The following is a 15,982-nucleotide window of genomic DNA, read 5'->3' as shown; positions in this document are numbered from 1 at the left end:
GGCAGCCCAGTTGATCTCCAGATAAACTATTCCAGGATGGAAATCCAATAGTTAACATTTACCATGAATTGTATCCTCATAGTCTTTGAGCTCACACAAGCTGCTGCTAAATGAGGAGGGAACGCTTTTATCCATTTGTCTCAAATGGTTATCATTTGTTGTTCATCTTGTGGTGAATCTTGACCCAGGGGCTCATTAGGGGTGAACCTCCTCAATGCCTCTCTCCTGTGTGGCCTCATCTCTAAGCCATCAACAGTTCTGTTTGCCTCAATTGTCCAAAATATATTCAGATTCTGACTACTTTTCACCAGTTCTGCAGACACCATTTTCTTCTGAACCCACCATCACCAATCCCGACTTATTGCCAAAACTCCACCTAAGTTTCCCAACCTCACCTACAGTCTATTTTTCACACAGCTGCAATAGTCAGATCATGCCACTTCTCTGCTTTAAATCGTCCAGTGGCTTTTCATCTCATGCAAGTAAACACAAAGGTTTCAAGGCCATAGCAGAGGCCTAAACATCCTGCAATGACAGCTCCCCCCTCCCCATATCCTACCACTGTTTCCTTCCTCATTTTACTCCAGCTACCCTGACATCCTTGTAGTTTCTTTAGTTTCTTCAGTGTGCTCATGGTGCTTCCACCCTGGGCTCTTTTGTTCACTCTCTTGGAATGCTCTCCCTCTCACCCTCATATCTATCCTCATATCTTTCTTCCCTCCTCAGGTATCTGTTCCAATATCACTTTATGGGAGATAACTTCCCTGAGGACCGTATTTCAAATAGAAATCTTTGGTTTCTTTCATTCTCCAGCCCCTTTATCAATAGCACTGTCATATTGCATGTTTGTGTTTAGTTGTCCACGGATTTATTGTTAGTTTTCTCTCCACTAGAATGTGAGCTATGATTTTTAAATAGGTCCTTGTCTGTTCTGTTCATGGTTCTATTTCAGTGCCTGCAGTACTGCCTGGCTAATAGTAGGTCCTCATTAAGAATTTGGTGAATGAGTGAATTAAATGTGGCATGGTCGAGGTAACCACCATCTCCACCATTCCATACCAAGTTACGGAAGTCTATTTTATTATATTACCTGCCTTGCCTTTGTAGGTATTTGAATTTGTGACTCTTGGCTTATGACTTGGAAATAAAAGTCCATTTAGGAACAAGTGAACAAATATTCAGATAATATCCCTTGGAGAAACATAGAAATATCTGCTAATACCATCTACCTGCCATTTTCCACCCCCCCCCCCCCCGCCCCCCGCCATCCAGGACAGAAAGTCTGGGTCTCAAGAACAGAGTATTTACTTTCTTGGGAAAGGATAAAAACAGTTCACTAGGTTTAAAGTAATTCCTCTGAGGTAGAAAATGTGATAAATAATGAGTTTATTTATACAATGTTGAATAAATGGATTTTGAATTCAATGGAATTGTACATAATTCAGACATTATCTTTGTTTCAGATCAGAATGATTTTTACTTGACTGTGGCAGTTAATACTTTGTGTCTTTGCCTTACCCCTCACTGAGTAGTTAAAAATATATAAAGACTGAGGGAAAGGAAATTGTTATTTTATTATTATTATTCTTTATTCATCTTGAGATTGAAAGAAGAAAGAGACAGTGTGAGTGGGGAAGGAGCAGAGAGAGAGGGAGAGAGAGAGAATCCCAAGCAGGCTCCACACTGTCAGTGCAGAGCCCTATGCGGGACTCAAACTCACGAGCCATAAGATCATGACATGAGCTGGAGTGAAATGCATAACTGACTGAGCCACCCAGGAACCCTGGAAATTATTATTTTAAAGAACTCTTCTGAGCCTGGAAATAAGCTCATGATTATGTGGCTAATTAATCTATGACAAAGGAGGCAAGAATATACAATGGGAAAAAGTTTCTTCAACAAATGATGTTGGGGAAACTGGGCAGCTACATGCAAAAGAATGACACTGGACACTTTCTTATACCATGTACAAAAATAAGCTCAAAATGTATTTAAGACCTAAATGTGAAACCTGAAACCGTAAAATTCCTAGAAGAAAACATAAGCAGTAATCTCTTTGGCATTAGCTGTAGAACCATTTTTCTAGATTTTCCTTTGACAAGGAAAGCAAAAGCAAAATTAAGTTATTAAGACTACACCCAAATAAAAAAGCTTTTGCACAGTGAAGGAGCCACCAATGAAACAAAAAGATATCTTATAAGGGGTTAATATCCAAAAAATATAAAAACCTTATATAACTTAACACGTAAAAAATCGCAGAAGACCTGAACAGACATTTTTTCCAAAGAAGACATCCAGATGGCCAACAGACACATGAGAAGATGTTCAACATCACTCATTATCAGGGAAATGCAAATCAAAACCACAATGATATATCACCTCACAACTGGCAGAATAAAAACCACGCAAAACAATACTTGTTGGCGAGGATGTGGAGGAAAAAGAACCTGTGTGCAAATTAGTGGGAATGAAAGCTGGTGCAGCCGCTGTGGAAGACAGTATGGACACTCCTCAAAAAATTAAAAATAGAATTAACATATGCCCAATAATTCCACTGCTAGGTGTTGACCCAAAGAAAATGAAAACACTGCTTTGGAAAGATATGTTGCATCCCTATGTTTATTGCAGCATTATTTCCAATAGCCAGGATATGGAAGTAACTCGTGTCCATTCATGGATGAATGGATAAAGAAGATGTGGTATAAATATATAATGGAATATTACTCAGCCATGATAAAGAACTAAATCTTGATATTTGCAACAACATAGGTGGACCCAAAGGATATAATACTCAGTGAAATATGTAGGTAGAAGACAAAAAACATATAATTTCACTCATATGTGGAATTTAAGATATAATACAGATGACCAAAGGAAAAAAGGAGATGAACAAATAAAGGAGACTTACTGGATGACTCTTACTATGATGAGTACTGTGCAGTGTATAGGATTGTTAAATCAGTGTATTGTGCACCTGAAACTAATATAACACTGGAAATTAATTACACTTGAATTTAGAAAATAAATTTAGGAAATAAACTCTTCTGGCTTTTTTTTTATATTTAATCAATTTATTGAGGTTTAGTTTACATATAATGAAAGGCATCCATTTTAATTTTTCAGTGTGAGTTTTAATAATTGTACGCATATATGTAATCGTTTGCATTACAATCAAGATTCAGAATGTTTTCAGAACTCTGAAAAGTTTCCTTGTGCCCCTTTGTCCTCCCTTTCCCCCTCACTTTCTTTCCTAGGCAACCACAGATCTGCTTTCTGTTACTATACATTAATTATCTTAGAATTTCAGGTAAAATGGGTCATACAATACATACTCTTTTATGTTTGACTTCTTTTGTTCAGAGTAATGATTTTGAGAATCATCCATGGTTGATGTGTATCAGTGGTTTGTTCCTTTTTATTGTTGAATGGTATTGTTTGAACCTACCTCTTCGCCTATTCATTCCCCTCACAGAGTTGTCAGAGTTGGTGGTGGGGTTTCTAGTTTTGGGCTATAATTCAAACTGCTGTGAACATTTGTGTACTGGTGCTTATGTGGATGTGTTTTAGCTTTTTTGGATAAATACTTAGAAGTAGGGTTCCTGGTTCAACTGGTGATTATATATTTAATTAAAAAAAATTCTGACAATCTTTTGTCTTTTCACAAAGGGAAACTTCCTTGGTAATTTATCTGCTTTTCATTGTGCTCATGTTCTCATAATTAAGTCACTTTTTTGTGTTGGTGGGGGCGGAATGAAGACTCAAATGTGGCTACTGCATTTATTGTCAATAATGCTGGTACAGAAACTCAGAAATGGCATTCAAATAGAGTAAAAGCCCCTCTCCCTAAAACTCTGTGACTGGATGATGTGCTCCTTATGGGGTTGCTGGGAGAGTTAAACGAACCTAGACATAAAATGCCCTTAATACTGGGGACCCTGGGTGACTCAGTGGGTTAAGTGTCCGACTCTTGGTTTCAGCTCAGGTCATGATCTCACATTTTGTGAGTTCGAGCCCCATGTCAGGCTCTGTGCTGACAGTGCAGAGCCTGCTTGGGATTCATTCCCTCTCTCTCTGCCTCTCCCCTGCTCGCTTGCTCGCTTTCCCTCTCTCTCTCTCTCTCTCTCTCTCTCTCTCTCTCTCTCTCTTTCTCTCTCTCTCTCTCAAACCAAACCAAACCAAAATTTAGAACGTCCTTAATACAGTGCCTGGCACGTAGTTTATGCTCAAAGATGTCAGTTGTGCTTATTATCTGTGTTTATTAACAAATTACGATAGAAGATGTGACTTAAGTGTTGTAGAAGTTAAATGGTTGACTTTGTACTCTACTGTATCTTTCCTGAAAAGCTTACCTCACAACACCTGTAGGAGCTTACTCACTTGCATTATTGGCTAGTAATGTATGTTCATCTACACTAAATACATGAAAGCAAGTTCAGAGGATCAAAATGCAGGGAAAGGCAGAATCCAGTAATGTTGTAAACCACAAAATGAGAAAGTAAAAATAAGAACAGAATCACAGGTGGAAAATTATAATAATTTAAAACTGAATAGGTACTTTAGTGGAAACTTTCCATTTCTAAAATGAGATAATTTCATTAAAGCCTGTAACTACTTTTAACATTTGCTGCATCAACTTTGGTGCTTAACCCTTTTCTCTGATGAAAGGGTCATGCTGGCAGCACAGGGCGAGCTTCACTTTTCTGCCTTTATGTTTAAAAGTGTACTAATCTTTAAGACTCTTTAATCTGTGGGGGGGCATTGTTAAACCCATAGTTGGAGAGAGGAAAAAATATTCAAGTTTATAAAGAAGCTGCAGTTTTAAAGCAAAGAGAAACGCTTCCTGTAACGTATATTTTAATCAGAAGTACAAACCACTTAGTTTTACACGTTAGCAAGTGGTGTTTATTAGCCTATTGCTGACCTCCAAACTCAAGATATCCAAATTACTGTGGGCAAGCTCTGTTCCTAGTCAAAAAGAGTTATCGGGTGCCTCTATTTGAACACAGCAGAAGACCTTGTATGTAATTAGTTTTCATTTTTGATGAAAAATTAGTAGGAATTAAACAGACTTGATAGAGATAGGTGTAGTGATTCTTTCCAAAGTTAAATTGAATCAAGATCAAAAGGATCGCAGTGGTTAACAGCCTTATTAACTAAGTGCTGCTTGAAAAGGCTGTATTTCTGTAGTGAATGTCACTGAAGATTATCAATTATAAAATGCATACATTCTCTCTCAGCGTTCTCTTGCCATGCAATCTGACTAAATGTGGAGGTAGAGAATAGAATCACCACCACTTTGGTCTGTTGGTGAGGGAGGGATTTCTGCCCTAGGGTTGCAGGGGTGGCTGCACAGGTAACACCCGACCCTGGACGGATGATATTGACAGCTCTTGGAGTTAGTGCTGTGTCATGAGGAAGCCTGGAGTAGCCTACTGAAGATGAAAGAACACAGACAACGAGGTACAGATGAAAGCCAGCACTAACTGCCAGATAGTAAATTGTACGTATGCTCACAGGCTGGTGGAAAAGGACATCACCTGTCCTACAGGGAGGGCCTCATGGGGACTGTACCCTGGAACGGATGACCAGAGGCTGTGTGAGGCAGGCTTTGTAGTGTCAAGAGGGTTAGGTGCCTTCTGGTTGCAGTGGGAGAGAGTTTTGGGCTTGTTCGATTAGCAGAGAACTGAACTGCAACTTGCTGCTCAGGGATAAGCAGGAGCTGCCTGGTCCATTTGATCGGCAGGGTTGTTTAGCTAGGGGACCTTTCCAGGGAACAGAGTGAGGAGGGGAACTTGTGGTTAGGTCTTTGAGTCCCTCCTGATTTCACCAGATATCAAGGCAGCACATAATATTGGATCTTTATTTTAAGCCTTTTACCACATTATCCAAAAAATATTTATGTGTGTATGTATGCTATGTATGTATTTATTTATTAATGCTTATTTATTTTTGAGAGAGAGACAGAATGAGTGGGGAAGGGGCAGAGAGAGAAGGAGACACAGAATCCAAAGCAGACTCCAGGCTCCTAGCTGTCAGCACAGAGCCTGACTCGGGGCTCGAACTGATGAGCCATGAGATCATGACCTGAGCCGAAGTCAGACACTTAACCAACTGAGCCACCCAGGTGCCCCTCAACAAATATTTAATAACAGCTACTCAGTGCCTAGAAGCTAGAGTAATTAACAAATAATATATTACCTATGCACTTGAGGAGTTTAAAGTTTTATGGAAAGAGCCAAACATGCAAATGGGTAAGTGCTAAATGAGCTATAGTAGGTATATAAATATAGGGCCTGAGGACATAGAAGAAAAGTAATCAGTCTTACCAAGATAAGAATAGTTTCCCCAGCAAAGTCTTTGTTTACTGTCTCCTTTGTGAACCAGGAAAATTATAGCAGAAGCTTTGCCAGAAGATATTCCTTTTATGTATCTATATCTGTCTATAGCTACACACACACACACACACACACACACACACGTATATATATAGAATCAAGGTTATATTGTGTGTCCATATCTAAATCAGTCCCTGGTTAGAGAAATTAGCTGATTGATTGAGATAAGTCTTCACTCAGCCACAAGCATTGGGGAAGGGGGCCATGAAGCACATGGCTACTCCAAAAAAGTCAATAAAATTATTCAAATTCTAATTTAAATCTTCTTCCACATCTCTTTCCCTTCTTCCTTCTCCTTCTCTTTATTCTTGTCCTCCCTTCTCATGCTCCCTACGTGTCTTCCTCCTCCTTCTTCTTTTGAGATGTGGGGAGATTCATCGTTGGGTGTGCAGTATTAGCTCTTTGCCTCATCTTCCCATGTCTGACTCATCAGTTGAATCCTGTCAAGTCTAGCCCCCCAAATACCGCCAGAGTCTTTCCGCTTCTCTTCATGTCACTGCTAGCACCTTAGTTGAGGCAAGTGGGGCCCTTTGCCTGGGCCCTGCACTCTGGAGAGCTCTGTGTATCGCTATCAACTTATTAAAGTTTACAAGGGTGCCTTTTTTTTTTTTTTCTGAGAAAGAGAAAGAGAGAGCATGAGGGAGGGAGGGGCAGAGAAAGAAAAGGAGAGAGAGAATCTCAAGCAGGCTCCATGCCCAGAGTGGAGCCCAATGTGGGGCTCAATGTCACGACTGTGAGATCTTGACCTGAGCCAAATTCAAGAGTCAGACCCTTAACTGACTGAACCATCTAGGTGCGCCAAGGGTGCCTTTTGAATTGGCTCTGGGGCTTCAGGCAGACACAGCATGATCCTTAACCCTAACCGTCTAATTGTAGTAGCATTGTCCCTTTCCATGGAAATACTTCCCCAGAACTCTCACCCTGTATCCATTAGCCTGTGATGCCCACAGAAAAAAAGCTGTGAAAGCATGTGATGTGTGCTTTTGCCAATGTCACAGATTGAATATATTCCCCTATATGACTATCATCTCGGTTGAAATTTAGAACATTTTCATCACAACAAAAAGAACTCCTGTGCCAGTTAGCAGTCATTCCCTGTTCTCTTCTCCCTTCCCTATCTTTTCCTCGTGCACTAGGCAATCATGCATGCACGTTATTTCCTTATATATTTACCTATTATGGACACTTCATGTAAATGGAGTCATGTAGTATGTGGTCTTTTGTGACCAGGTTCTTTCACTGAATTGCAATGGATTCCTATGAATGCTATATTGTTCCTCAGTAGGACTGAGTGTTCATTACTTTACTTATGAAATAGGACATTACCGAAACACAAGAAAGATATTCAAAAGATATTAAATAGCCCCAAATATGACAAATGTCCATTACACACGGCTAGCTTATTCTTCAGGTCTTATGAAAGTCTGAAGTAATTTTAATTGCCTGTGTGTGTGTGTGTGTGAATGAGATCTGTCTCCCTCACCAGAGTATAGACATCATGAGTGAAGAAACCATGTCTATCTTGCTGCCATTGTACCTCCAGCATAATGGTTCAAAATTTAGCACAGCGATTCAAAGTAGGCACTCAACTTGTGAATAAATGAATAATTAAATGAGTTATTGAAGGATAAAAAGATTGTAGTAGGAGGCAAATACTTATGGGAGCCAATGGTGATGAATTCCACATGGAGATTTCAAGCGTGAGGAAGCTGCGGGGCATCTAGGTGACCATGTCTTCCAGGTGGCTGATAGACTGTACACACAATTGTAAAACTAAGCAATACAGAAGGGCTTTTAGGTAAAGGCAATTCTCTCCAACCTCAGTGCCTCTCTTCAGAGATAAACATTAAAAAAAATTTTTTTTTAAATTTATTTTTGAGGCAGAGAGCGTGAGCAGGGGAGGGTCAGAGAGAGAGGGAGACACAGAATCTGAAGCAGGCTCCAGGCTCCAAGCTGTCAGCACAGAGCCTGATGTGGGGCTTGAACTCACAGACTGTGAGATCATGACCTGAGCTGAAGTCAGACACTTAACTGACTGAGCCACCCAGGCGCCCCAAGAGATAAACATTTTTAATTGTGGTTAGTTCCTTTAGTGGTTACTGCTATTGTCTGTGTCTTTAAATATGATGCCATTTTACCTTTTCTTTATTTATCCACTTCTGCATTGTCTATTGCTATGCTAAATGAGTACATTTGCCCCAAATTTCCATCTTTCTTCCCACCTCCTCCCAATAGTTTTATCTTTAAAAAAATTCTGTCGAGTACACTTGTAAACTTAAATTAGTAGCTTAATATTCTGCTTTCATCCACTATAAACAGTTCCTCTTGGCTCCCCAAAGTTGTAAGATAAGGATGTGTGTGTGTCTGGCCTTCCTTCTGTCTCCATTTTCTAGTTTCTGGATGTTGTACTTTTAGTTTTATGTGGTTAAGATTGATACTATTTACATTCTCCTGACATATGTTCTACTGGCTGTGCAAAGACATGTTACATTTGAATGAATTGGTTTCATGTTTGAGCCATATTGACTGTTTCATTATTATTATCATTCCTAGAGAAACTTCCATTTTTTTCCTGATGGATGAAAGAGCATGTGTTGTCTTTACCATATTGCTAATATCTTCTAGCTTCTTGTGTACTCGCTATACTTTTTAAGAATCAATTATTTTTTTCCCATGAAACCACTGATTTCCTGTTTTAAATTGGAGTGGTTGCATAAGCTGTGGCTTTATCCTACAATGGTTTGCTTTTCTAGAGGTTTACAATTCCTTCCTTCCTTTCTTTTTTCTTATACAGGCAAAAACATATTGATACAAGATTCCCTCAAGAGAATGATATTTCAGTTAAAAATGGAATAAATCCTACAGGCATATAAATTATAGAGGTAAAATATTAGACCTCAGAATTTGACTATGGCTTATAGTTAACATTTAATTATATAATAAGTTCCATAAGTATGGATGACTCTATACAACTTAAATGCTTCCAGACATATCAAAAATTGTGTCTCTAATCATAGTGCTTATTATATTACAATCAAAAGAAAAACATGAGCAGAGAATCTTCTTGATGAAATTCCTGCTAGAGTCAAAGAAAGCCATAGCTTAGAGGGGGAATGTAGAACTTAATTTGAGTGCTGTTTTCTGCTGAGATATGAGTAGACAATGTAGGTGATGACCTAATCTTTATCACCTATTAAATATATGAAAATATTTCAAGACAGAAACACAGGTAGTTTGTATACTCTTAGAAGGAAAGTCTAAATAATTAGGTATCAAGAAATAAATTTCTCAGAGTTGATTTCATTTAAGGCAAATAGTATATGCTATAAAGTTTAAATTTATGACATTCCCATACACACCTACACACACACGCACACACACACACAGGGGCCTGCATATAAAAGGCCTGATTGGCATTGGGACCAGACTGACATAAGGCACAGTGATGGTGCCAGCATAACCATCCTTATCACATTAATGTGCCCCATTATGTGATGATTAAACCTTTCCATTTATCTAGCTTGCCATAACGTTTGCATTCCAAGCAGAAATGAGGGATACAAATTATGCTTAGGCAAGGGAAAAAGCTCACATTGAAATAATTATGATAACTTACAGTATACAGTGTATAGAAAGTTTGCAAAGTGCTTTTCACATAGCTTTGCTCATCTGCTTTCCATAACAACCCTGAGAAATGCATGTTGCTATATTAGCTTCACTTTATTGCTGACAAAACTGAGGATCAAAAAAAGTTATGTTTTTCAGGGAATTGCTGGTAAGAAACAGAGCAGGAGGATTCAAACCCAGGAAATAAGGCCAAGTCTTTTTACTACACCTCAAAATTATCTGTTTATCACCTGTTAATGTTTATTTTGCAGACTATATCTGCATAATAAAGACACTGGATACTTGTAGGCACCCAAATTACTCAAGGTGTTATTTACACCCCCACCATCCCATCTAAAGGTCAAGGTGTAATCAGGGCAGAAGATCTGAACTTCAATCCTGGCTATTCTCAGGAAAAGTGTTGTGATTAAGGAGAACAACACTGTGTGTGTCCAGCACTCTCTACCTCACCCCCACCTCAGATAAATTCTGGTGAAGATGAATCCAGAAAGCTTTGAGATGGGAAAGAAGTCATAAAATTATTACAGCATATTCCCACTGCTGTGCCTTAGCGGTGTTTATGGGTTGACTGGATGAATTCTTTAATTTCAGTATATACTTTTTGAGCAACTACTATGGGGTCAGTGCAATTCAGAATGTAAACAAAGAAACAACAAAATGATTACAGATTGTGGTCAATAATATGAAGGAAATAGAGAAAGGCAAAATGCTTTTATTATTTATTTATTTGTTGTGTATAATATACTATTTTCTTTTTTGTTATTTTATGTTTAAAAAATGTATTTACTTTTTAAATTCCCATGCGATGAGCATACAGTGTTATATTAGTTTAGGTGCATAATATAGTGATTCAACAATTCTATACATTTCTCAGTGCTCATCATGATAACTATACTCTTAATCTATGTCACCCATTCCCCCACCCCCCACCCCTCTGGCAACTACCAGTTCTCTGTATTTAAGAATCTGTTTTTTCATTTGTTTCTTTTTCCTTTGTTCCTTTGTTTTGTTTCTTAAATTCCACATAGGAATGAAATCATATGATATTTGTCTATGTTGTTGCAAATGGCAAGATTTCGTTCTATGTCTGAGTAATATTTCATTATATATATAAAATATCCCAACTTCTTTATCCATCCATCCACCAATGCACAAAATGCAAAGTAGTTTTAGATGAAGAGGTCAGAAAAGCCTCTCTGGGGAAGTGATATTCAAACAAACCCAGAAGATGGGCTGGAGTCAGTAACCTGACAGCCTGGGGAAGATCATTCTGCAGAAGACACAGAGAGTGCCAAGGCCCTGAGATGGGAAGTGGGTAAGGAGACTCTGTGTGTAAGGAGAGAGTGAGCAAGATGTGAAAGTGGAGAGGGTGGCAGGACCTTCAAGGAGATGTAAGGAGAGTGGATTTTCCCCTAATGCAACAGAAAGCCATTGGTGTGGTTTAAGCAGAGGTGACATGATCTAATTTACATGGAAGAAAAAAGTCAGTATGGGGGGGATCTGCTGAGAATGGGTAGAGGGGCCTAGAGCTGAAGCAGAGGGACAGCCAGGATAGTTTCAGCTTGAGGAGACAGTGGTGTAGACTATGATGGCCATGGAGTTGGAGAGAATTGGATGTTTGTAGAATAAACGAGTGAATCTTTTTTCTTGGGTGTAAAATAATAGACCTAACTTCTACCCTTGGGTGTATAATAATAGCCAACCACTAATAGCTACTGTCAGTCATAGAAGCTTTCTCTAGTTCCTAAAGTCACGGTCCTTACCCAGTTACCTGGGCTTCTTATTCCAACGACAGATTTCTTTTAAATTAGAAAGAGACAGTTACCTTTTTGGAAATGAATACACCAAGTTTACATAAATTCTTTACTGACGAACGATATACCAGTAATAACATGCACAAATCTTAACTGTGCATGTTGAATAATCTTCTCAAAGCAAAGGTATCTGTGTAAAAAGCTCCCAGATCAGGAGATAGAAAGACATTCCCAGCATCTCAGAAACTTCCCTCCGTTCCCTCCAAGTCACTCCTCTCCTGACTTCCCCACCTAACTGCTCACTATCCTTACTTCCTTCATCATAGGTTAGCTGTGTCTGTTTTTACCCTTTATTGGAATTGTACAGGATGTGCTTTGTTGTGACTGTCTTCTTTCACTCAGTATGATTCATCCACATTGTTGTTGGCAGTTGTAGTTTATTCTCATTGCTGTATAGTATTCCATTCCCAGCTACACCAATGGAAGAGTCCCATAATTTTTCCATTCTACCTTTTTTTTGTTTTTTTTTTATTTTATCATTTTATTTTATTTTTAATTTTTAAAAATTTACATCCAAATTAGTTAGCATATAGTGCAACAATGATTTCAGGAGTAGATGCCTTAGTGCCCCTTACCCATTTAGCCCATCCCCCCTCCCACAAACCCTCCAGTAACCCTCATTTTGTTCTCCATATTTATGAGTCTCTTCTGTTTTGTCCCCTTCCCTGTTTTTATATTATTTTTGTTTCCCTTCCCTTATGTTCATCTGTTTTGTCTCTTAAAGTCCTCATATGAGTGAAGTCATAGGATTTTTGTCTTTCTCTGACTGACTAATTTCACTTAGTATAATACCCTCCAGTTCCATCCACATAGTTGCAAATGGCAAGATTTCATTCTTTTTGATTGCCGAGTAATACTCCATTTTATATACCACATTTTCTTTATATATATATATATATATATATATATATATATATATATATATATATACCACATTTTCTTTATCCATTCATCCATCGATGGAAATTTGGGCTCTTTTCATACTTTGGCTGTTGTTGATAGTGCTGCTATAAACATGGGGGTGCAAGTGTCCCTTCGAAATAGCACACCTGTATCCCGTGGATAAATGCCTAGTAGTGCAATGGCTGGGTCGTAGGGTAGTTCTATTTTTTAGTTTTTTGAGGAACCTCCATACTGTTTTCCAGAGTGGCTACACCAGCTTGCATTCCCATCCATTCTACTTTGATGTACATTTGTTCTTTTTTCCATGAGAATAGGATTGAATCATGCTCTGCTGCATGGCAGTGTCTTTGTGATAAACATCCTTATTAATATTTAAGGGAGTTTCCTCAGTTGAAATGAAAAGAAAATTAGAGCTTACTATTTTATATGAACCCTATTTACAAATATTAGTACAATTACCAATGTTAGTACAAATTTACAAATATTAGCACACATTTAATGGCAACATTGATGAAAATTTGTAACTTGTCAGGCACTATGTTAAGTGTTTAAGCATAATATCTCATTTAATCCTTATGATCACTTTATGAGCTATGTGCTAATTCTATCTCCATTTCCCACATGAAGAAATTGAGACTCAGATAATTTGTCTCAAATCAGAGTTTCACCAGAGGAACAGATTTAATAGGATTTATATGTGTATATATGTGTATATCCTGTATAGGTATAGATGGATAGATGATAGATTTACTGCAAAGAATTGGTTTACATGATTTTAAGGGTTGGCCAGGCAATTCTGAAATCTCTGTAGGGCCAGCCATGAGGAAGGGCAGGTTGGACCTTTTGGACGTGGGCCGAAACTGCAATATATAGGCAGAATTTCTCCTTCCTTGGGAAAACCTCAGTTGTGCTGTTAAGGCCTTTCAACTGATTAAATCTGGCTCACCCAGATTATCTAGGATAATCTTCTTTACTAAAGTAAACTGATTATGGACTTTAATGACATCTATAATATACCTTTTAAGCAACCTTGAGATTAGTGCTCGATTTAACAGTCTGACTCAGTTGACATGTAAAACTAGTCATCACAATATTATAACTAAGAAGGCAGCAGGGTTAAGATACAAATCCAAGGCTGTGTGATTTTAAAGTCCAGCTCTTAATTTCTATATCTGTTAAAAAAATTGAGAGCAGAGACTGTTCTAAGATTCAGGGGTGATAATACACTGGTAATAATCCAGGAATGAAAAGAAGACCTATGTGCCTGAAGCACACAGATCTGGGGGAAGGAAGGGATAAAACAGGACTCCAGAGTTTAGAAGGCTTCTGACAGGGTCTCTGACAAATGCTAGCTGTGTGATTTTGGGAACTTACATAAACTCCACTGCTCTCCTTTGTGAAATGGGTAATGGAACCTATTTGCTAAACTTGGTTGACTGAGTTAGTACATGTAAAGTGCTTGGAATGGTGCCTGGCACAGGTAAGTATGGCATAAATGGTAGCCATTAATGTTAGCGGGATTTCAGGAGGGGTAGGGTGGGGCATGGTAAGCTTTTTCTTTAGCAGCCATCCTTGCCTGATCCTTTATAGATTTTAATATATAAGAAAGGAGGAATCACAGTCAATAAGGGAGGCCTGCATAACTCAGTAAGTAATACTGGGAACACTGGCCAGCTCATTCAAAAAAATTAAATAGAGGGACGAACCTTAGGCAGTGTATCATAATAACACCTGGGAGAGTTAAAAGTAAAGATAGCACCAAGAACATAAGAAAGAACACATAGACAAACATTAAACAAGGCATGAAATTACAGAAGAAATGAGAATATATCTGACTATATGACAACGAAGGCATTTAAAAATATCTCTGAACTATCATAACCAACATTCAAGAGCAAAGGTCAATCCTGTTTGCTTTAAAGATGACAAGATCCATAGAACAAATTCACACCCCAATATATATATGAGTGAGTTACATGAACATTCAAAAAGTGAAAAAAAATTGGCCAATAGGTTTAATTATAGAGCTAATGGAAATTAAAATATAATTTGAGTGCAATTTTTTTTTGCCTAACAAATTAGTAAAAAAAAATCATTATGCTGATGAGGGTATAGGAAGATAGACACACACACACACACACACACACACACACACACACACACACACACACACATTCAGTTTGTTTGCAGTGTAAAGTGATACAGCTCTTCTGGTAAGCATTGTCACAATTTCTAATATATTAGAAAATTTTAAATGTTTCTTACCTAGTAATTTCACTTAGTCTCCAGGGAGGAAATAACTTCTCATTCTGACAAAGTGTAATGTATAAAGTTATTCATCACACCATTTATTTATAATAAAGTAGCATTGTAAAGAGTCTAAATGAACAGTAATAGGGAAGTGTTTATATCTATCTGATTACTACACAGCTGTTTACAATTATGTCTATGAAGAGAGTGGGAGAAACAAGATGTTGGTCAAAAGGTACAAAGTTTCAATTATACAAGGTGAGTAAATTATCGAGACCTAATATACAGCATGGTGACCATACTTAATAATGCTGTATTGTAGACTTGAAAATATTTCAGGTAGATTTTGAGTCTTCTTATCTCATCCACACAAAATATAGTAACTATGTGAGGTGATGGATATGTTAATTAGCTTTATTGTGGTAATCATTTCACACTGTATATGCATATGCCAAAACTCACTTTGTACACCTTAAATACATATAGTTTTTGTCAATTATATGTTAATAAAATTAGAGAAAATAAAATTATGTCTATGAATAAAAGGGAAATTCTTTGGTTAAGTGAAATATAAAAATAGAATATGTCACGATGATACATATTATATATATCCATAAAAATATTTATATTTGCAGAAAAGTAACCAAAAGTGTTTATTTCTGAGTGGTGGAATTATGGGTAATTAATGTATTTTTTCATTACTTTCTTAATTTCTTACACCTTAAAGTTTAATTGGAACAAAATTGCACAGAAAAAGGACCTGGTATTTGCCTAAGCTGGGACAGGAAGTCTCAGTGCACCCATTGTGCCTGGCTGTAAAGAATAACTTTGAGCCAGTTCCCAGATGGTCGGTGCATTCTTTTATCTCAGTTATATCATACTTTCAAGCAAGAAATGTCCTCTCGTTGTCTGCTTCCCAAACTCCTCCATCATCCTTCTAAGTTCAAGCATTATTTCCTTTTTAGGTATTCCCGGACATTTCTCCACTTTTTC

The sequence above is a fragment of the Panthera leo genome, chromosome A2, assembly GCF_018350215.1.
Source record: "Panthera leo isolate Ple1 chromosome A2, P.leo_Ple1_pat1.1, whole genome shotgun sequence".
Taxonomy (NCBI): domain Eukaryota; kingdom Metazoa; phylum Chordata; class Mammalia; order Carnivora; family Felidae; genus Panthera; species Panthera leo.
Note: the sequence above shows the minus strand (reverse complement) of the source record.